The sequence below is a fragment of the Bombina bombina genome, chromosome 1, assembly GCF_027579735.1.
Source record: "Bombina bombina isolate aBomBom1 chromosome 1, aBomBom1.pri, whole genome shotgun sequence".
NCBI lineage: Eukaryota > Metazoa > Chordata > Amphibia > Anura > Bombinatoridae > Bombina > Bombina bombina.
In genome coordinates, this window is record NC_069499.1 from 75,422,600 (window position 1) to 75,445,572 (window position 22,973).

The window sequence follows — 22,973 nt, forward strand, 5'->3', positions numbered from 1 at the left end:
CTAATCCAGCTCTAGATAGACTATGCTGCTAATAATACATATACTAATACATTTTTATTGGTTTAGAAAACAATAAACATTTGCCTTAATATTGTATCCTAACTTATTGAAATCTTGCCTTTCATCTTTGACTGACACCGTAGCAGATCTGGTATACCTGTTGCTATGGGATACAAATTTATCTGCTTCTGCATCATAAAGCATTTTTTTAGAGGAGGTCAGTTAGTGCACAGATGCATGCGCACTCCCATGTCTAATCAGTCAATGCTGATTGGACCGGGAACAATGAGGGGAAACAAAAACAAATCACATTTTACGGGTGTTTATAATCTTCTGTGAAACTATTTACGTATCTTTTTTTATTTTATTTTATTTGGATAACAGCACTATGTGTGTAGGGATGGTGAACTTATAGGGAAGGAAGTATATTACTTTACTAAGCACTGTATTTTTAATTAAGCATTAATGTGGATAAACTAGCAGGGGGTGTTATATTTATAAGAGGTTTAAATTAAGAGCCAACCTGAATACTAAGTAACAAACTGAGGTTGATTTTCCATTTGTGTTCTTTACTGTGAGCTAAGGCATTAAATCATTTGGCTGGGATAAACTGTTATTGGCTTCTATTTGTTTTATATAGTTTTACTTTCTCAGTCTGTTTTACAACTGTACAAAAATGTTTTCTCCATTTTAATGTGTTCCAATTATCCATTTTTACCTGAAGCATTGTATTTAATTATTTACAAATTGATCCTTTTCCTTTATTTTTGTTATTTATAATAGCTGATTTTGCCCTTTGTATCCCCACCTCACGCTCCCATGGGGAAAGAGAGATACTAAAATGTTCATTCTTCATTGTTCTCTCTAAGAACTTGATGATCATGAAATCATAAAATCATGAAAACTCTTTGGAATTTTTTTAAGACCTTATAGTGCAGTGTGGGAGTCTCTCATTCACATAAAGAAAACTACAAAGCAACATAAACATTTCTGAAAATAAAATTTATGTTTTTAAATGTTTTTGAGGTGCTGCGTTGTACTTTTTTGAGGTGCTGCGTTGGACTTTTTAGATCATCTCGCCTGAGCAGAGAGCTTTAGATCATCAAACTCTAAGGGCTCGATTTATCAAGCCTCTACAGCTGCAAGTTCTCACAAGAACTTGCTCGCTGTGATTTATCAAGCAGCGGTCACCAGACCGCTGCTTCCCTAAGATCTTCGCCACCTCTATTGTGGCGAAATTCAATCTCCTCGGTCGAGGAGCTCCTGCCCGCGCGTGATTGGCTGTGCGCGGGCAGGGGGCGGGATTGCACGCAATCGCAAAATTGCGCTCGTGTGCAATGGCGAATACCTGCGGGTAATTTCGGCCCGCCACAGGCGAGCTGAGGCATACAAGGGCGCGTATACGCGCCCCTGTACGCCTCAGTGTTAATAAATCTAGCCCTAAGTACTGGTCTCACTGTTTTATGGAGTGAGAGACAAGATAAGGATGATTTTGTATAATGAAAGAAAGATAAGATGAAGCCAGCTCCCATTGCAATCTCAGCCCATTTTATTGGAATGTAGTTTAAATGAGCAGAGATAGTAATTTCATATACAAAAATATACCGAAAAAGGAACAATTCCCATACATTTTATACTCTGCAGCTAGTATAACAAGTCGTTGTAAACACATTAGGTGGAAACAATTTTACAGTCGACAGTACACTGTCCCTTTAAGCTGTTCAGTTTAACCCTCCCCCCATTTTCTTTTAAGATGCATCAGCTCGGTTATTTTTAGAGATAAGGTTATGTAAAACACGGCTGCAATAGACATGCACACATATTGTTAAATATGTACTAAACTAATCAATTAACATCTGTGCCACATTTAGTTATAGAATATCTTTTTATTTATGGTCTTAAACAATATATTTGTATACCTATTAATTATTACTTCAGAAATATAATATTTTAGTATTTCAGATATTTCATATTCATTCATATAAATACCTTTTGCATGTGACATACATACATTTAAAGGTTCATATCATTTGTTTGTATTTTACATGTTTTAAAGAATATTCAGTCCCTTTAGGCTGAGGAGAGATGTAAACTATACAAAGGGGCATATCTATCAAGCTCCGTACTGTGTTTCTGGCGAGCCTGCACCAGTTCTAAAGACTGCTGCTCCATAACCCAGGACAGGAATCGCTGGAATTCAACCCCCCTGCTGGCAGCCGATTGGCCACAAGTCTGCAGGGGGCGGCGTGCAATGCTGAATACGGAGAGCATATTGCTCTCCGCATTCAGCGATGTCTGTCGGACCTGATCCGCACTGTCGGATCAGGTCCGACAGACATATGATAAATAGGCCTCAAAATGATAACTATAACAAGTTAACTATAAAATATAGTGGGGGGGATTAGCTTCCATAGAGTTAATTGTAAGCCAAAAACAGCCTATTCCTGCCATAGTTTGGTACAACAACCGAAACCATTAAAGGGACATGATACCCAAATGTATCACCTGAAAGTGATGCAGCATAGCTGTAAAAAGCTAACTAGGAAATATTTCCTGAATATCATTATGTAAAAAAAGAAAGATATTTACCTCAAAATATACTTAATACCATCAATGGAAACTTGGACTAAACTGTTTTTAGGTACCACCATATTATCCTATATACACAGAACTCCCAACTTATAGGCATTTCACACCTTAGTTCTGGATATGGAGTTCTGTCCTACAGTCCATCTTTCCTCTCCCTTCCTTGTAAATGTCCCAGATATTTCCCAGCCACATCTCCAGTCAGCATTTACTGAGCCAATAACATGCCCTGACCACACCCATGCGCCAACCTGACTTCTTCCTACATCTTTACCTACAGTTTGTCCTCACACTGCCCTCAACCTCCCAGTTCCATATTTGTCAAGACAGAGTTTACACTGTGAAAAACTATATAGTTAGTAACAAGTACATTGCATTTTACAAGGTTATATTATAGTCTGGTATAGCCTGGAGGGCAAATTGGCTTTGTTATGAAATATTCTACTACTCATTTTAAATTCAAAGTAAGTGCATTGTCTTTGTATTGTGCATTTGTCAATTATTCAGTTCTACTGTATTTAGGACCAGTCAACACAGTAGATTTGCATAATCAACAAATGCAAGATAACAAGACAATGCAATAACACTTAGTCTGTACATCAAATGAGTAGTAGATTTTTTTTTCTGACAATTTTAAGTTATGTCTTTTTCCACTCCACCTGTACCATGTGACAGCCATTAGCCATTCACAAATGCATACACACCTATTCTTGCACATGCTCAGTAGGAACTGGTGACTCAAAAAGTTTAAATATAAAAAGACTGTGCACATTTTGTTAATGGAAGTAATTTGGAAAGTTGTTTTAAAATGGCTGCTCTACCTGAATAATGAAAGTTTAATTTTTATTGAGTGTCCCTTTAAGGACGTGTATAATGAGTTTACAAACTGAACTTTCTACATAAACCACAACTTATCTAGAAAACCAAGTGACCACTAATGTGAAAGAATTATGTCAGCTTGTGAGAATATTGATTTCATTTTCATTGCAACAGCGACAGTTTCGGAGCGCACTCACATGTATAACTCTAATCCGGTTGTCTTTCAGGTTACAGAACTGCCATTTTCCCTTTAACTATGCAACAACGCGAGAGAAAGAAGCATGGTAGTCAAAATTAAACTTAAATATTCAGAAGGAGAGTAGAAATTTATCTAATGAACTTAAACATGTAATTGTATCACTATAATAGCCTTTTATCTGGTTTTATCTTTTAAATGTATTCAGAGTTCTCCCCATGACCTATTTAAGGCTAGAATTCAAGTGGAGTGCAAAATTGCGTTAACGTGAGCACAATATTTGCGCTCCTCCCGTAATACCAGCGCAGTTACCCATAGACCGCAATGTAAAGTCACATTTCAGTGCCGTTTTTTTATCTAACACCGCACACCCACCACATTAAACCCCATACAACATAAAGATGCTATTTTTTTATTTTTTATTAAAGAAAAAAAAAGTGTGGGTCCAAATGGGGTACATTTTTGAAAATTAACCAGAGATCTGATCTCTGGTTAATTTACGGAGCGCTAATTGCTACCGCGAGCTCGAAGTAGCAATAACCAGCCACTTGCAATGGCTGGTTATTTATCGAGCACCCGTAAACGGGTGAATTTTCCCGTTTGTGGGAGCGTGATAAATAAGTACTCCACTTGTAATCTAGCCCATAATGGCCACATCATCTGGCCGATTTTACTGCCCACCCAGCTAAAATTGAAGCCAATGTTAAAGGGACATTAAACCCAAAACTTTTCTCTCAGGATCCAGATAGAGAATTCCATTTTAAACAACTTTCTAATTTCCTTCTATTATCTAATTTGCTTCATTATCTTGCTATTCTTTCCTGAAAAGCATATCTAGTAGCTGCTGATTGGTGCCTGCACATAGATGCCTCGTGTGATTGGCTCACCCATGTGCATTGCTATTTCTTTAACAAAGGATATCTAAAGAATGAAGCAAATTAGATAATAGAAGTAAATTGGAATGTTGTTTAAAATTGTATTCTCTGTCTGAATCATGAAATACATTTTTTGGGTTTAATGTCCCTTTAAGCCAAAATTAGCTAATATTAATTTTTTTTTCAATGTTTGTTGCACAAATTATCATTAAATCAATTTATGTTAAATAATGCAATTCATTTGTGCTTTGGATAGTTTAAGTAACATTTATAAATAACAGAAAATATTGTAATATTGCAACGTGTTTCACAGGAATAATATGGTGTCTTAAACTGCAAAATCCCTATTACAGTGCTGTTTTACAAGGGTGCCTAAACCTAAATTAAACTTTGTGCACCATGTGGCTGAAGCCTATACTTGAGATTGGCTGTACACAGCATTTATGATATCAGTACTAAAATGTCTACATAAACTTGCCTTCCCTTCCTAATATATTATTATAGTAATTTAATTGACTTCTTTGATTACATAACAAAAGTATCTAGATTTCAGCAAAGCATTTGACATCGTCCCACACAACAAACTAATTCACAAACTGTATCTCCTTGGTCTAGACTCAAACATTGTGAACTGGGAATGCTGGCTTAAAGGGACAGTCTACACCAGAATTGTTATTGTTTAAAAAGATAGATACTCCCTTTATTACCCATTCCCTAGTTTTGCACAACCAACACAGTTATATAAATACACGTTTTACCTCTGTGATTACCTTGTATCTAAGCCTCTGCAAACTGCCCCCTTATTTCAGTTCTTTTGACAGACATCCAATTTAGCCAATCAAAGCTGGCTCACCTGTACTCCACATGCATGAGCACAGTGTTATCTATATGACACACATGAACTTACACCCTCTAGTGGTGTAAAACTGTCAAAATGCCCTGAGAGAAGAGGCAGCCTTCAAGGGTTTAGAAATTAGTATATGAACCTCCTAGGTTTAGCTTTCAACTAAGAATACCAAGAGAACAAAGCAAAATTGGTGATTAAAGTAAATTAGAAAATTGTTTAAAATTACATTCTCTATCTGAATCATGAAAGTTTATTTTGGACTAGACTGTCCCTTTAAGGACAGAAAACAAAGGGCCCAATTTATCATTCATATTCTCCTATCTTTTCTTCTAAAAGTTCACATGAGAAATAATTCCCCTATTTATCATTCAAAAATGTGCATAAAATTGGGCAAGTTCGACTGTAAAATTCTCCTACTCTGTTCTTACTCTCCTTGGAGAACATGTTCTCCAAAAAAATGATTAAATTAGATCCTTTTAGTTGTATTTCATATAGTTCTCCTCATAATTCTCCTAGTTACAAATTTATCATTTATATTCTCCTGTTTAGGACTGAAAGTTCTTCTGGAAGTTCCTGCATTAAAGTTCTCCATAGCTACTGTGGAGAACAGCATTAGAAATATATTCTCTGACGGCTTCCTGTTGGGGGAGGAGCACGCACGCCTAGTTGCTCCACGTCGGCTGCTAGATCCAACGCAGCGTTGTATACCTGATCCCCGCGCCTGTTTGCCCCGCGGCCCTTGGTGGATATCCTGGGCCTGTCTAGGGCACTTTTTGCAGCGTGCTGCAGAGGCGGAAGAAGCCCCCTTTACACATTGTGTGCAGCAGACATATCTCTATGTAAATCTTTTCACCTGCCTGCAGTGGTGGAACAATTTCCTGTGTTAAGTGAGAGGGCAGTACCGGGAAGGACTGGGAAACTGTTACTGGTGACGACCGGCAAAGAGAAGGGTAAGACAGGCACCTGGCTTGACGTGTGCCGCTGGCAGGTAGGAGGTCAGGAGTTCAGCGGGAGCTGGGTCCTGTCCTCTCTCCTCGCGGCTGAAGAAACAGAGTGTCCGACCACAAGGGTAATCATATCCCGATCCCTGCACCCCTCACCCTGCCATCATCAGGTACTTTTTTTTATATCAAGGATAAGTGTCTGTGAACATATTGCATTATTTGGAGTGCTATTTACGGTTAGCCTGGGTTAACTAGAGAAATGGTCATGGCTACACATGTTGTCTAAAAAGGCAGCCTAAAAGTTTAATTGCTGAAGGAGTACCGTGCAAGGATTCAGCTATTTGTTTCTGAATCTTCCTGCCACCATAATCCAGAAGATACGGCTGTATGTGAAGCATTTTTAGGACTCAGTATATCTTGGTGGATAAAGGATAAATTTAGTACAAATATCATATCAGGATCCTGTATTTCTTCCTTTGTGTGACTTTTTGTGCAGGACCTCAATACAGCAGCTACAGATAAAGGGTTAAAACCTGCAAAAATTCCAATTGGGGACTCTATATTAATCTTATAACAAATGAAGAGCTAGCCCTATGACTTTATTAAAGTAGCAGTGAAAATTATTTCTTGGTCCCTTATGGATCCACAGCCGAAACTTGTATCTCTTTTGCATGAAAAGAAGAAGGAAAGTGTATGAGAAATGAACAACAAATAAAGGGGACTTGTTTTCCTAGCTGCAGTAGCCAAAAGAAAAGAGAAAACAATATATTTTGTCTTATAAGCTTGTATCGGACTTTATATATTATAGGTTATTTTGCATTGTCTTTTTTTTTTCTTTTTTTTTTAAGAAAGAAAGAGGAACAGAGAAAGAAAGCAGAAAGGAAGAGAAGAAAAAAAAAAAAGAAAAAAACGATTGTTGGCTAGGCGACCTGGTGATAGTTGCAAAAAACTATATATTTGTTGGTTTAGACAGTATATTTCATGAATCTTTCTATATGTCATATAATTCTTCTGGTTTAAAATAAGGTGTTTACCTATCATATAGCGACCTGAAATCGCATTACAGATAAGTTTATTTGACCTGCCAGGCTCTTTTTTTCCTCACCTTCACCATTATCACATTCCACTTTTTTGACTCTTATTATTTTGTTTAATCACTTAAAGAAGAGAAAAGAAAAGGAAAAGGTGTTTTTTTTTTTTGTTTTTCTTTTTTTTCTTCTCGCACGTGGATTGGTTTCCACTTTTTTCTAACTCTCACACCATTTTATGGATAGATTTCTCACACAGGCGAATACTATTTCGCCCATAATGCCTGCCAAGGTCAAAGAAAGAAAAAATAAGGTTAATGGCTGTTTACACCTCAGTTTGAGCTTATTGAAAGAGAATTAACCAGTATCTCCTCTGACGTGATAACCCTTACAGAAGAAGTAAGGCAATTTGCCGCAAGGATCTCCGAAGTTGAGAACAGGGTTTCCGACTTAGAGGACCTGGTTAATGCTCAAGAAACTATCTCACAGAAGCAAGAAACAAAAATAAATAATCTCCAATCCCGCCTGGAAGAATTAGAAGATCATTCCAGAAGGAATAATATAAGAATAATAGGCCTCCCAGAAACCTCAGAATATGAGGACTTGATTAAATTCACGTCAGTTTTGCTCCCCCAAACCTTAGGGGTCCCGGCCTCACAGTTACCTCTAGAAGTGGAAAGAGCTCATAGGTTAGGGACCAATAGAAACGCTCTAGATAGTGTAACTAGAAATAAGGCTTGCCTAGTGAAATATTTAAAATTCCAGGATAAAATTGAACTATTAAGGTTATTTAAGAAAAATGGTTCTCTTATGTTGGGAAACCACAAAATATTATTGTTTCAAGACTTTTCGTCTGAAACGTCTGCCAAAAGGAAACTGATGGCCCCCCTTTGTACTCAGCTGATAAAGCAGAATTTGAAAGCAAGGTTGATTTACCCTGCAAAAATTGTCTTAGAAGAAAAGGGAAAGAGATACTTATTTGCTAACCCTAAAGAAGTAAAAGAGTTCATTGATACTAATGTAACCCTCTAGGGGGTACCGCCACAGAGGCGGGTTGAAGGTTACCATATCTTTTTATTTTTATAAGGATGTATATTGTCTGCTTTGTAATTCATTTTTATTTTGTGGTATGTATGGGTGATCGGTTTTTCACCATTTTTTTTTTTTTTCTTTTCCACTCCTCTCTCCCCTTTTCCCCCTCTACTGCCTTTTAGTATAACCGGAACAGAATTTCGGGATGATGACTGATTTAAAGGTTGTGTCATGGAATGTTGGAGGAATTTCTTCCCCAGCTAAACGAAAACTTATACTGAAACACCTAGTGAAGGATAAACCAGATATTGCGTTCTTGCAGGAGACGCATTTAAACGAGGTAGAAACTGCAAAACTTAAGTGTAAATGGGTAGGACAAGTTATTGGGGCCCCCTCCTTGAATAGGAAATGCGGAGTAGCAATTTTAGTTAATAAAGACTTAAAATACTCTATTATCAAGGTACAAGCCGACCCTGATGCACGTTTTATAATTTTGGAGATTTTCGTTAATGAAGTTAAATTTATTCTGTGTAATCTTTACGGCCCTAATCTAATATCTCAGAGATTCTGGAAAAAAATTGAACACATCCTGTTTCCGTCGACTAATGAAAATATTATAATGGGTGGAGATTTTAATTTAACTCCCTGTCCTATAATGGATAGACTTTCAGGCAAAAACTTAAAATTTCATAATAGAGGGGCGCGTCTCCTTAAAAAAATGTGTCATAATCTTAAATTATGTGATATTTGGAGACTTAGGAATCCTGATGCTCAGAGATTCACATGTGAATCTAAGTCATTTAAATCTTTCTCTAGAATCGATTTATTTTTAATCTCTGAATCTTTATCCATACAAAAATTAAGGGTTGATATCAGCGACATTGCGATTTCAGACCACGCGGTTATATCACTCAGTTTTGTATCCTCAAATATTAAAAAAAATAAGGGTGTTAGATTCTTCTTCCCTAGATATCTTGTGAGTAATATTAAATTTTCTACTTGGTTAAAACAGAGTTGGAAAGACTTCTGTAGTTTTAATATTAACTATTTCAATAAAATCGAAGTTTTCTGGGAAACCGCAAAGGCGGTGCTACGGGGCCAAATACAGGCCTATATGTGCAATTTAAATAAAAAACAGCGAGCAGCTGAGACGCAATACTCCAACCAGGTAAAAAATACATATAGAAAGTATGTATATCAGCAATCAGCTAGAAACTGGAAAGCCTATTCTGAAGCCAAAAAAGCTCTAGATATTTTTCTTAAACAAAAATCTTTGGAACAAGAATCAAAGATTAACCTATATTTTAGGGGTTTTCAGGGATGTTCTGCTAAACACCTAGCTCGCCTCACTAAAAGTAGAAAGAAAAAGAACTATATAGCTGCTCTGCAAGTAGGGAATTCTAGAGTTTTTGAAACAGAGGAGATTTGTAAGGGGTTTTTTGATTTCTATCAGTCCCTTTACACTGATATAACCAGTGATGCAGAGCGTCAAGATAATTTCTGGCAGGATTTGCAAACCCCAGAGATTCTGGAGGAGGAATCTGCCAAATTCTTGGTGTCATAGAGCAGCTTAAAACTAATAAAGCAGCCGGCCCAGATGGCTTGCCGGGAGAATTCTATAAGATCCTGGCCCCAGAGTTGAAGCTGACCTTGGGCAAATTGTTTAATTCTTATTTTTGTTCCAATGACTCTATCTCTTTGTATTTTTCTGCGGCCAATATCTCCTTAATATTAAAAAAAGGAAAAAAAACCAGAAGATCCTGCGTCTTATAGACCAATTTCTGTGCTAAACACAGATTATAAAATTCTATCTTCAATAATCGCTAAGAGGCTGGCCATTGTACTGGAGAAAGTTATCCACACAGACCAGGTAGGTTTCATGTTAGCTAGGAACTCTACTAGACATATCCGCAGTGTAGCTACATTTCTGGATTACCATTGGAACTTATATGGGGCGAATAAAGTTAATAATGACAATACTAAAGATATAGCAATTTTAACACTTGATGCCGAAAAGGCTTTTGATTCTATATCCTGGAAGCATTTACTTTTTACTTTAGTTAAATTTGGATTTCATGAACAATTTGTCTCTTTTATTAGGAAACTCTACAAATCTCCTATGTCCTTTTTACTGGTTAATAATACACTTTCAGAAAAGATTATTTTGAAAAGAGGTACGCGCCAAAGATGCCCGTTATCCCCGTTATTATTTAATATTGCTTTAGAACCTCTAGCGATCAAACTAAGGGAAAAGATGGAAGGTATTTCCTTGGGTACACAAACCCTTAAATTATTACTTTATGCTGATGACCTTCTATTGTTTTTTGAGGATACTAGACAGTCTATTCCACTAGCCATGAGATACTTGAAACAGTTTGGTGCCTTCTCCGGGTATAGGGTTAATCCGCAAAAGAGCGAGCTTTTATGGGTTAAAAAGTCAGTAGGTAGTATTCAAGAAACCCCATTTAGGACAGTGGATTGTATTAAATATTTGGGTATTTTTTTTCACACTAACCCAAAAAAATGGTACAGTGCAAATTTTACCCCCTTACTGGAGAAAATTCAGGCCGATTTAGAAAATTGGACGTCTTTCCCACTTTCATTGAAAGCTCGGGTTAACTTATTTAAAGCTATTATCTTCCCTAGATTGCTTTACCCTCTGCAAAATTTACCAATTTTTATACCTTCAAATGATATAAAGAAGATATGTACATGTATTTCCAGATTTATCTGGGGTAATAAAAAAGCACATATATCTCTTGATAAGTTGATGTTAAAAAAGGAGTTGGCAGGTTTTTCTTTACCCAATATTAAACTTTATAATTGGGCAGCTATGATTAAGATAGCATTTGACTGGATTTCTGAATCTAATATAGTCTCTTCTTTTGATCTTGAAAGTTTTTATTGCAAACCTTTTATGTTAAAGGCTATATTGCATTGTCTGCTTAAAACACTGCCGTCTAGTCTTTCCACTATTAAAAATATAGTAGTGGCGTGGAGGAAATGTTGTACCCTGCTTGGGATAGACTCAAATTTTTCAAAATTTTTACCTATCTGTGGAAATCCTCAATTTTTGCCAGGAATGTATAATAAGGCCTTTCAATCGTGGAAAGACAAAAAGCTCTGCTTCTTAGCTCAGATTATGACAGATAATGGACAAGTGGCTTCTTTTCAAGAACTAACTTCTCAATTTGGTATTTCTAATAAGACCTTTTTTGCATATCTGCAAATACGTCACTATATAGATGCGGCCGATTTTACTTTTCCTATCTCTCCCGCGTGGTCTGAGATTGATGTATGCTGTTCTAAATTTAAAGTGGGGGATGCCTCTATTTCTTTAATATATGATATTATGATGTCCAAACAAGGTGCACTGGCTATGGGGAACATTATTAATAAATGGATTTATATTTTTCCAGAAATGGATGAAAATAAAATTATCTCCAGTTTTTCAGTACTTAATCAATGTCTTGTCCCCACCGCTTGGAAAGAGTCTCATATGAAAATATTTAATAATTGTTATATTTCTCCGTATAGATTGAATAAAATGTTCCCCTCTACAGCTTCAAACTGTCCACGGTGTAGTTTTTTTGGGGCTGAGTTCTGTCACATGGTATGGTATTGTCCAAAAATTTCTCAAATGTGGCAAAAAATAGCGTACTGGGTTTCCAGCCTTTATAACATGCAAATTCAATTTACATTAGAAAATATTTTTTTTTATATAGTCAGGATGAGAGTCTTGGTTTATATCAAAATATGGTCAATACGATTATATTATTAGTTAGACATTTAATCTTTAAATACTGGAAAGCCCATTCTGTACCAAAATTTTCAGGTTTGTTAAAGGAAATTCAGTCCCAGATCATATTTGAGTCATTCCAGTTAAACACAGTCTCCGACAGGAAAATAAAATCATTTTTATACGCATGGCTTCCAATAATTAAATCCTACCCGATTAACTTACAAAAACAGATTTTGTCCCCCTTCTTGAACACTAATGCCTTTATGGATCTTGTCCTGCATAATTTTTTTCCCAGCTGAGTGGGTTTCGCTTTATAGAGAAGGTTAGGTTATAGGTATTTTTTTTTTTTTTTTTAATTTTTATTTTATTACTATGTTCCGTTTTTCTTTTTAATTATGTAAGTAAGGTGGTTTGATGATAAAATTATGCAACAGCGTTAGCTTCAGTTATAAGGATACCATAAATGTATGTACAAAATGCAAGTGTTGGGGCCATTAAGTCTTTATATACCTAAAGAAATGGTATTTTGTTCTAGTTTCAATTGAATAATTTAAGCGGAAATACTGGCGCTGAAAGCAGGGTAGTACACAAATACAATATACGGGTAACCTAAAAGGTAGACCCTTTTAGGTTACCCGTATATTGTATTTGTGTACTACCCTGCTTTCAGCGCCAGTATTTCCGCTTAAATTATTCTACTATCCTCCTCAGGGTTCTTAGAGAGAGACCCTTCTATACTTGGCATTAGGGTTGATATAAGCGCCAATTCTCACCTATCCTCCTTACACTAGTTTCAATTGAAGAATGGTATGATTTAATGTTTTTTATTATGCACTATGTTTACTTTACTGGTGGTCTTTGATACCCTGTGAGATGTCCTAATATTGTTTCTGTCTTTTTTCTTTTTGTATATACCTTAAGTATACTTGCTGTGAAATTTCAAAAATAAAAAATTAAAAAAAAAGAAAAAGAATTATATTCTCTACCAGTAATGGAAGCAATGTTAAAAAAAAAAAAAGGACTCTACAAGGTGCAAAAATGATCTATAACAAAGCGCAATAATAATGGTTATTGGAGTGCAATAATAATTTATATTGGTGTGATAAAAAAATATATAATGGAGCGCCAAAATAATATATAACAGAGCATAAAAATTAAATCTATTGGGGCATAAAAAGGAGAAGATACTAATCAGACTAGAGAAATTTATCGTTAGTTCTCCTCAGCTCTCCTTAGCTCTCCTATGGAGAAAAAACAACTTTTTTATGATAAATACGGGCGCACAGGTGTGCCTCTCCAAAGGAAAGCTGCAGAGAACTGATAGGAGAAAGAAAAGGAGAATTCCCCAAATGATTGAGAAATCAAGCCCAAAGAGTCTTAGTAAATGGAGTACATTCAGCAGAGGGGGCTGTTACTAGTGGTGTTCCTCAGGGGTCAGTTATGGGGCCTGTTTTGTTTACATATTTATCAGTGATATCAACATAGGGCTACAGGGGAAAGTATGTCTGTTTGAAGATGATACAAAAATTTGTAATAGAGTAGATGTTCCAGGGGGGTTGACAAAATGAGCAGTGATATACAACAATTGGAGGATTGCACAAATGACTGGGATCTAAAGTTTAACACATCAAAGTGCAAAATTATGCATTTAGGGAAGAAAAATCCAAACATTAATTACAGACTCAATGACACTTTACTGACTGTTTCAAATGAGGAACGGGAGTTAGGGATTATTATTTCAGATGATTTAAAATTTAGTAAACAATGTAGTACTGCAGGTCAACAGAGTGCTTGGATGTATTGGTAGAGGTATTTGCAGCAGAAATAGTAAGGTTCTTATGCCACTTTACATATCATTAGTTAGGCCTCATCTTGAGTATTGTATGCAGTTCTGGAGGCCATATCTTTAGAAGGATATAAACAAACTTGAATCTGTGCAAAGGAGGGCTACCAAAATGGTACATGGTCTAAAAAATAAAACGTACCAGGAGAGGCGCAATGACCTAAATATGTACAGCTTAGAGGAGAGAAGGGAAAGAGGTGATATGATAGCAAATTTTAAGTATATTAAAGGGCTTAGTAAGGCTGAGCCAGTGAGTATTTTACATAAAATGTTAAATTCAATAACAAGAGGTCATGATCTTAAGCTGAAGGGTATTAAATTCAGAAGTAATTTGAGGAAGCACTTCTTTACAGAAAGAGTGATTGATTCATGGAATAAACTTCCACAAGAGGTGGTAATGACAAACACTGTGGGGGACTTTAAGAATGCCTGAAACAAGCATAATGTTATCCTACGAACTAGATAAGTTTATACTTTTAGGAAAAATCGGGCAGACTTGCTGGGCCCATAGCTCTTATCTGCTGTCAATATCTATGTTTCTATGTTATTGATGTGCAACACTTAAAGGGACAGAAAAATCAAAATGAAACTAGCATGTCTCTTTTTTTTTTTTAAGTACATTTTTTATTGAAGTTAAAGTAAAGATTAACAAACAAGATTCGCCTTTGAACAAATGTTACATCAAAATAAGTAATACATTGTCTGTAAACAAATATTATCGACAAAGCAAAATGAGCATGTAGAAATAAGATTACACATGAAGTCTAAAAAATGGTAATAGACAAGCTTTTAGGCGAGGTAAAAAGAAACTTCATTTTATGTTATATTATGGGATAGTTGATCTCCACAATGCAGAAGATAAGACTCTTTAAACTGTCAGGGTCAGTGATATTAGCTTGTGGAGAATTGGCATATGTATTGACCACTCTTGGGCCATAGTATATAAGGGAGGAGGGAAGATCAGCGGGCAAAAGCCGCTCAAAGTATAAGGGGGAGCGGAGGGGGGAGGGGGGGCGGAGCCCTCAAACAGCAGAGGAGGGGCTCATAATATATTGGATCATTAAATAGGTTCTTTAACTGTTAAATAGTTACTGAAAGTTACAATAGGGTTATCAAATTCCCATTTCGGATGAGTCAGTAGAACTTATTACTGCCTATGTAAAGCAGGAAAATCAACTATAGAATAATGGCTTATTAGGAGTTTAGTATACTGTTCAATCGTACAATCCATAGGTACAGTGAAAGTCAGGTACAGGATTGCCCCTACCTATTACGTTCCATAGAAGCACATATGAGGGGGCATTATCAATGCAATAAGCACACATGTATGTACAGTTTATGAATAACAGTGGGCAATCAACAAAAACCTTTCCACATTCTGTAATAGTAGACCTTATTGTATGTTTGGCTCTTTACATCTCCCTTTGTCGCCTGATAAGTGTAATAGGGGATAAGTAATATAATACGGATACAGTACCAAGTAACTCCCATCTGGCCAGCTATATATCATGTGAAGTAGATCACATGCAACAGATTTGATAGCAGTATACAATATCTAAATAGACAAATAATTAAAATATGGAATGTAGAAAAACATCATCATCTAACTGTTGAAAATTTGATTATAATTCAGCTAAACTAGCATGTCTCTTTTGATTGGCTAACTAGATGTGTTTATCTAACTGCCAGTAGTGCAATGCTGTTTTTTCAGCAAAGGATAACAAGATAATAAAGCAAATTTAATAATAGAAGTAAATTAGAAAGTTGTTTAAAATGGTATGTTCTATCCAAATCATAAAAGAAAATGTTGGGGTTTCCTGTCCCTTTAAAGGGATATTAAAACCAAAAATTTTCTATTGTGATTCAGACAGAGCATACCATTGTAAAAAAAAATTCCAATTTACTTCTATTATCAAATTTGCTTAATTCCCATGATATTCTTTGTTGAAGAGATACTTAAAGGGACAGTCAACACCAACATTGTTATTGTTTAAAAAGATAGAAAATGCCTTTACTACCCATTTCCCAGCTTTGCACAACCAACATTGTTATATTAATCTACTTTATAACATTTAAACCTCTAAATTTCTGCCTGTTTCTAAGCCACTACAGACAGCCTCTTATCACATGCTTTGTTATTAGCTTTTCACAACAGGAGACTGCTAGTTCATGTGGGCCGTATAGATAACATTGTGTTTACGCACAACACAGGACTAATAGACTAAAATGCAAGTCAATAGATAATAAATAAAAAGTCATGTGATAAGGGGGCAGTGTGCAGAAGCTTAGATAGAAGGTAATCACAAAAGTAAAAAGTATATAACTGTGTAATTATGCAAAATTGGGGAATGGCTAATAAAAAGATTATCTTTTAAAACAATAAAAATGCTGGTATAGACTGCCCCTTTAAGTAGGTGATTGTTGCACAAAATGGCAGTAAATAGTGCTGCCACCTAGTGCTCTTGCAAAAGGATAACATTCTTGCAAAACCGCTGCCATATATTGCTCCAGAAATGGTCTGGCTCCTAAGCATACGTTCCTGCTTTTCAACAAAAGATACCAAGAGAACAAATAAAAATGTATAACATAAATAAATTTGAATGTTGTTTAAAATGGCATGCTCTATCTGAATAATGAAAGAAAACAATTGGGTTTCATATCCCTTTAACTGTCATATTGTTATGCTTTAGTCAGTCCAGAAATGCTACTAAAAACATGACATCATATTTTAGCAGAAATGACAAATGTGTCAGTGCATCTCTCTTGAGTGCCTACTTCATTTCACAGAACTTCATGATGCATTACCAATAAACCTTACTCGAAATACATGTGCACTGGATCTCGATGATTTATTTTTTATTATTATTAGGGTCAATGGTGTTTAGCAGACTAAAAAAGGGCTCTATCTCTCTTATTAATTTCATATTCCCTGTGTATTTTATATGACAAATGTTTGATATTAAATCACAATACATTTTGTCTATCATATTCCAGAGCTTGGCAAATTAGTATCAAACTTAGGTGCCAGCCATAAAATTGAGGAGCCAACTACATAATTATTTAAAAAACAGGCAAGGGCTCTGTATGAAGATATACATAGTATTAGTATACAATAGTATATATCATAGTTCAAGCAGTCATAAACCTTTTTCAAGTTTGTGCTCTAATTGGCATTCTTTAATGTAAAAGGATATTAAAGAAACATTGAATATATGAAAGGGACAGTCTAGTCAAAAATAAACTTTCATGATTCAGATAGGGAATGTAATTTTAAACAACTTTCCAATTTACTTTTATCATCAATTTAGCTTTGTGCTCTTGGTATTCTTAGTTGAAAGCTAAACCTAGGTAGGCTCATATAGTAATTTCTAAGCCCTTGAAGGCCGCCTCTTATCTGAATGCATTTTCATAGTTTTTCTCAACTAGAGGGCGTTAGTTCATGTGTGCCATATAGATAACATTGTGCTAACGTCCGTGGAGTTACCTAGTAGTCAGCACTGATTGGCTAAAATGCAAGTCTATCAAAATAACTGAAATAAGGCGGCAGTCTGCCGAGGCATAGATAACAAGGTAATCACAGAGGTAATAAAGTATATTAATATAACTGTGTTGGTTGTGCAAAACTGGGTAATGGGTAATAAAGGGATTACCTATCTTTTTAAACAATACAAATTCTGGTGTAGACTGTCCCTTTAAATTGATAACATATATATATTTATATATGTACGTACAGGTACAAATCCCCAAATCTGGATTTCAAAAATCCAAACTTATTCTAAAATATAAACTTTTTAATTAATATTTTTGTAAAAAATAAAATTACCAAAAATTACTCTCCCCACCCCCCCGTAAGTTAAAATCTTATGTGCCTGTGTCATTAGTTTGATTTTTGTGTTCTAAAATGCAAATAGTCTATATTTATTTAAAAGAACAAACCTTAACTTTCTGATTACAGTACTGTACTATCTTTCTGAGGGCACTATGTATACAAAAGAATTACAAATTATATAAAAATACTGTTAGGTTGCATATATAAGTTGTATAATTAAATTTAAATATTTCCTAAATTACATAAGATTTTGTTGTTTACGCTTGGTTCCATCCATTCTCTATACTGTCTCATTTTTCAGATGCTAATTTTACAAAAATCCAAAATATTCAGAAATCTTAACAGGTCCCAAGCAGTTTGGATAAAGGGTTATATATATATATATATATATAAATGCAATTGCTGAATCCGCCCTCCTGGGTCAACCACCTGTGCTAGCACTCCAGTAATACATCCACAACACAAACAGTGAAGACACAGGAAATTTTTCAAAAGTGTAAATATAATTGACGTTTCGGGCACAGATTCTCCTCTTCTTCAGAATGATTTTAGAGTGTACAAACCAGATATAAATAGTGTTACAAAACAACCCACAATACCTAAAACATAGTGAAAAGAGCGCCAAACAATTAAGCACATACACAGCTCAAAATCGTCAAACCGGAAGTAGAAAGATTCCCCACTTCCGATTCGGCGTTCTAACTTATCTTAAGTATATACAAAACATAAGAACATAGGAACCACAAATTAATAGTGTGCACAACTAGGATACCTCTGGAGTTGTGTAGTATAGCAAAAAACGGGACACTGTTAGTCCGTGAAACAGGAAATTATATCACAGTGTGTAGACAGGAAGTGGGGCAATAAACATAGCCCTGTGTGAAACGAACTCCTAGTGGAAAACATGGAAGTGGGGCATACAAGTGAGACACAGCTAGTTATAGACAAAACAAAAAAAGCAAACTGGCAAGCATATACTGCACAGTAATATGTTGTAAGAGAATATTTGCAAATACAAGTGAGGCTAAAAAACTGAATAGGCAAAACTGGAAAAAAAATGGGGTAAAACACCAAAAATGTCAGTTGTTAAACTACACAACTGTATTCTAATGCTGTGAATGTGTCAAATAACTACCTGTTTAAATAAAAAATACCTGTGTACCAAAATATACTGGACCACAGACTATGAAACAAAACAAGAGGACCTGTTGCTATTACACATAATAACGTGTCGGTATGGAAATAAGACATGATAATGAACTGTCAACCAGTTCTAGCATAAATTAAGAATAAGGCGACCTGTTTAGATAGTAAAGGGCAAGGCATTTGCAGCTGTTTTCAAGCCAGCCTAAATAAAGCCACTATAGGGGTACATAATGGATCTAATAACTAGATGCATTCATATTCTATACAACATCGCCACTAGGGAATCACGTGATAAATGAAGGCTATCAGGTAATATTCAGGGATTATGGCAGGGAATGGTAATATCCTCCAACCGGGGTGCCATACTTGGATCAATAGAATCCAAATCAGCCCCCGGATCCAGGGTATGTATGCACATGTCCCACATCAACAGATGCCAAACATCTGCAATACCCCAGGGGATGAATCTAATTCCAGCTACCCATATACCACTCAAGCCTCAAAACAGCTCACGAGAAAATTCCCAAATCGGGCATGGAGTTCTGTCCCTTTGGGACTACAGTGTCAAGTCTCAGTATCCATTCCGCCTCCCGTTTGAGTAGTAGCTTCTTTCTATCCCCTCCCCTGAGTGACTTGGGGATATGGTCAATCAGTATCACCTTCACCGCCACCACAAGATGTTTAGCTTCAAGCCAGTGGCGAGCTACAGGCTGGTCAGAGTGTCCCTTGTCTAGGGCTTGTCGCATGGCTGATCTGTGATTAGCCATACGTTCACGTAGTGTACCCTGTGTCTTTCCGATGTAATGTTTCCCACATGGGCAAAACAGCATATAGACTACAAATTCCATAGTGCATGTGATAGAATGTAGGAAGCTGTATTTCTTATTGTTGTGTGGGTGATTGAATTTCTTTGTGGCTATTAAGCCATTGCAGATGGTACAATTAGGGCACTTGTAGCAGCCTCAAATATTGGTTGAGTGCGAAGTTTGATATGCTAGAACAGGATCAGTTTTAACCAACAGGTCTCGAATGTTGGCATTGCGTTTGTACCCCACCATAGGGGTGTGAGTTCTTGCAAATTGTGCTTGGTAATTTGGCCTAACTGTTTGGTGTTTGGAGCAAATGAGTAGTAAATATCACTTTTGGGACTTTGTCTGTATTGTTGGTCCTCTCTTTAAGAGCATCATCTTGTGTGAGTCCTTTAATGCTTTCAAGAATGGAATCAATCTGTTTCACTTTGTAGCCCCTCTGGAGGAACTTGGTTTTCATATCACTCAGCTGTGAGACCCCTACACCTGGATCAGAATTATTACATATTGTACGTATAAATTGTGATTTCATAATTCCCTTGGTGAGTGTAGGAGGATGGCATCTTTCTGCCCTAAGTAGGGAATTGCGGTCTGTTGGTTTTGTGTAAAGAGTAGTCTCAAGTTTATTATTATGTTTTGAAATGTGTAAGTCTAGAAACTGTATAGTGGACAAACTGTAATTCATTTTGAATCTGACAGTAGTAGGGGTGTCATTAAACTCTGTGAACCATTTTTGGAGACTATCAACATCCCCCCTTCATACAAGTATGATATCATCTATGTATCTCCTGTAAAAAATCACAGGAGATACATTTTTAGACCAAAGGTATTCTCTCTCAAAACTAGCCATAAACATGTTGGCATAGGCTGGGGCCACATTGGACCCCATTACCGTGCCAGATGTTTGGAAAAAGAATGTCTTTTCAAATTTAAAATAATTTTTCTTTAAACAGAACTCTAAGAGTTCAATGACATATTCGACTGGGGGACCTATGTATCTATCAGTCTGTCTGAGTGTCTCCCTCACTGCCGATAGACCAATGTCATGGGGGATAATGGTATACAGGTTATTAACATCAAGTGTAACCAACAAATCATCCTCCAAGACATTGGTCTGTCATTAGTGTCCAACAGAAAGGATCTATCTGCTTTGACAATTGGCTGAAAAAGATAATCCAGAAACTGTGCCACCGGTTGGAGCACAGAATCTCTGGCCGATACTATGGGGCAACCAGGAGGTGCTGTCAAGGTCTTGTGTATCTTAGGGATTGTGTACAGTATTGGGATCTTAGGGTATTTTGTAATCATGAAATCTTTGAGTTTTTCAGTGATATAGCCTTGTTCAAAACCAAATCTAATCAAAGAATCAAGCTGTTCCTTAAACCTGTATGTAGGATCAAAATGTAGTTTCTGATATGTGCCCTCAACACTTAGCTGGCCCAAAATATCTTGTCTATAGGATTCATAATTGAGCAAGACAATGGCCCCTCCCTTATCCGCTGGGCGGATGATAAGGTTGGTGTCATTTCTGAGGGTGTTAATTGCTTCTCTCTCGTCTCGTCTCTCTCGTCTCATAAACAATAAAGACTGATGGCTAGCATGGATTCATAAGGAAAATAATTTAATTATTTAAAGGGACATAAAACAAGTTGGGATAGAGACAAAATATAATAATATGTACTTTAATTACTTTACCTGCTAATTTATACTGCAGTGCCTCGCCATTAACCCTTTCTTTTTTGTTTCTGAATTGTAAAGCTCTAACTCCCCCACACATTTCATTCTATGGCTGTATCTATATTGTTGTTTTGGTAGAATGCAAAAATGCATAGGGATTATCTGCTGTAGCATGCTTAGAAACTGTGAACTCAGTTGAAATACAATCCCTGTGTCTAAACACTGATAAGGGAGGTGGAGTTGACTTTTCCAGGCAGCTTAGCTATGTAATTCATTTGGCTTATTTTTGAAAATTATTTTAAAATACTTGCCAGCAATTTTATTAAAACATTTTTAATGCAAACTATTTTTAATAGGATATGCACAGATCTCAACCTGTTTTATGGCACTTTAAATTGCAGGGAGTCAAACAAACCATGCAGTATGGTGAAAGCCTAGAGGCTAGCAAATTTGTTTTGAGTGCCATGGGTTTGCACACCTGGAATACCAAATTGCAGCACACCATGGTTTATATTCCAGTATAAAGCATAGGCTATACTGAGCCATATATTCAACATATAACAGGCTATATTACATCATATACAGTAGGTTTTATTCCAATAAATTCATTAGAAATGTATAACACCTACATCATAAAAAAATGACAGCCAGCTATGGCATCCATCAAAACAGAAGCATAATCACACATTTCATTTGGGAAACAATCCTGGATTTACTGTAAGTAACCATACTTAAATAGGTCTAATGACATCACACACTTAATTAAATTACCATGACACAAAATGTGTTTGCCAATCCCTCTATAGGGGCGGTCCTTATACAAATGCACAGAGTTGGGTAACATGGCATGCTGTGGGAATTGTGTGCCAACAATCAGAGAAAAAATGTCAGACTGAGAAATGATTCACTGTTGCCCTTTACAACATACAGTAATGAATCATATACTTTGTATATTTAAAAAAAATAAGATGAAGCTTTACCATAAATAAATCACCAAACTATCAACAAAAAAACAAAAATACCTTTAAAAATATAATAAGCCAAATGCACACAAGGCCTCTTTGGCCACTATTTGCAGAATAACTGCCTAAAATGGACGCATGTAGCAATTTAAGGATTATTTCATAAACTTAAACAGATCTAGCATGTTTTAAGGAATCTCATAACAGGTTACGCATAATGCTCTAAAACATGGTTAACTCCTTGGATACCAGAGAGGGCAAACAGACTAAACATGCCATGTTACTGCATAAATAGATGCACAAGGCTTTAGGTTCTCTAACCTATTTTAAGTATGGCTGTCTAGCAAAAGGAAAGTGCCAGGCCAGAAATAATAAGCAGACAGTCAGCCTGCCTTATAAGATACAGTAATGTGTGGCTGTCACTCATGCGCACAGGCAAGGCTTTGCTTTAGGTGCCAAGATTCCCCGTCCATGTCACAAAATAGCCTTTCATGTACCCCAGCTGTATTTGTGTTCAGTTAGCCAGGAAAATATTGTCAGAAATCACACACATATATGTACAGTATATATATATATATATATATATATATATATATATATATATATATATATATATATATATATATATATACTATATG

The 22,973-nt window shown here is 36.0% G+C and overlaps 1 protein-coding gene across 7 annotated transcripts in view; it reads right to left on the bottom strand.

Annotated features, from left to right (window-relative positions):
* EVL (Enah/Vasp-like) overlaps positions 1-22,973 on the bottom strand; it is a 360,067-nt gene that overhangs the window by 336,136 nt on the left and 958 nt on the right. The window lies entirely within an intron of this gene.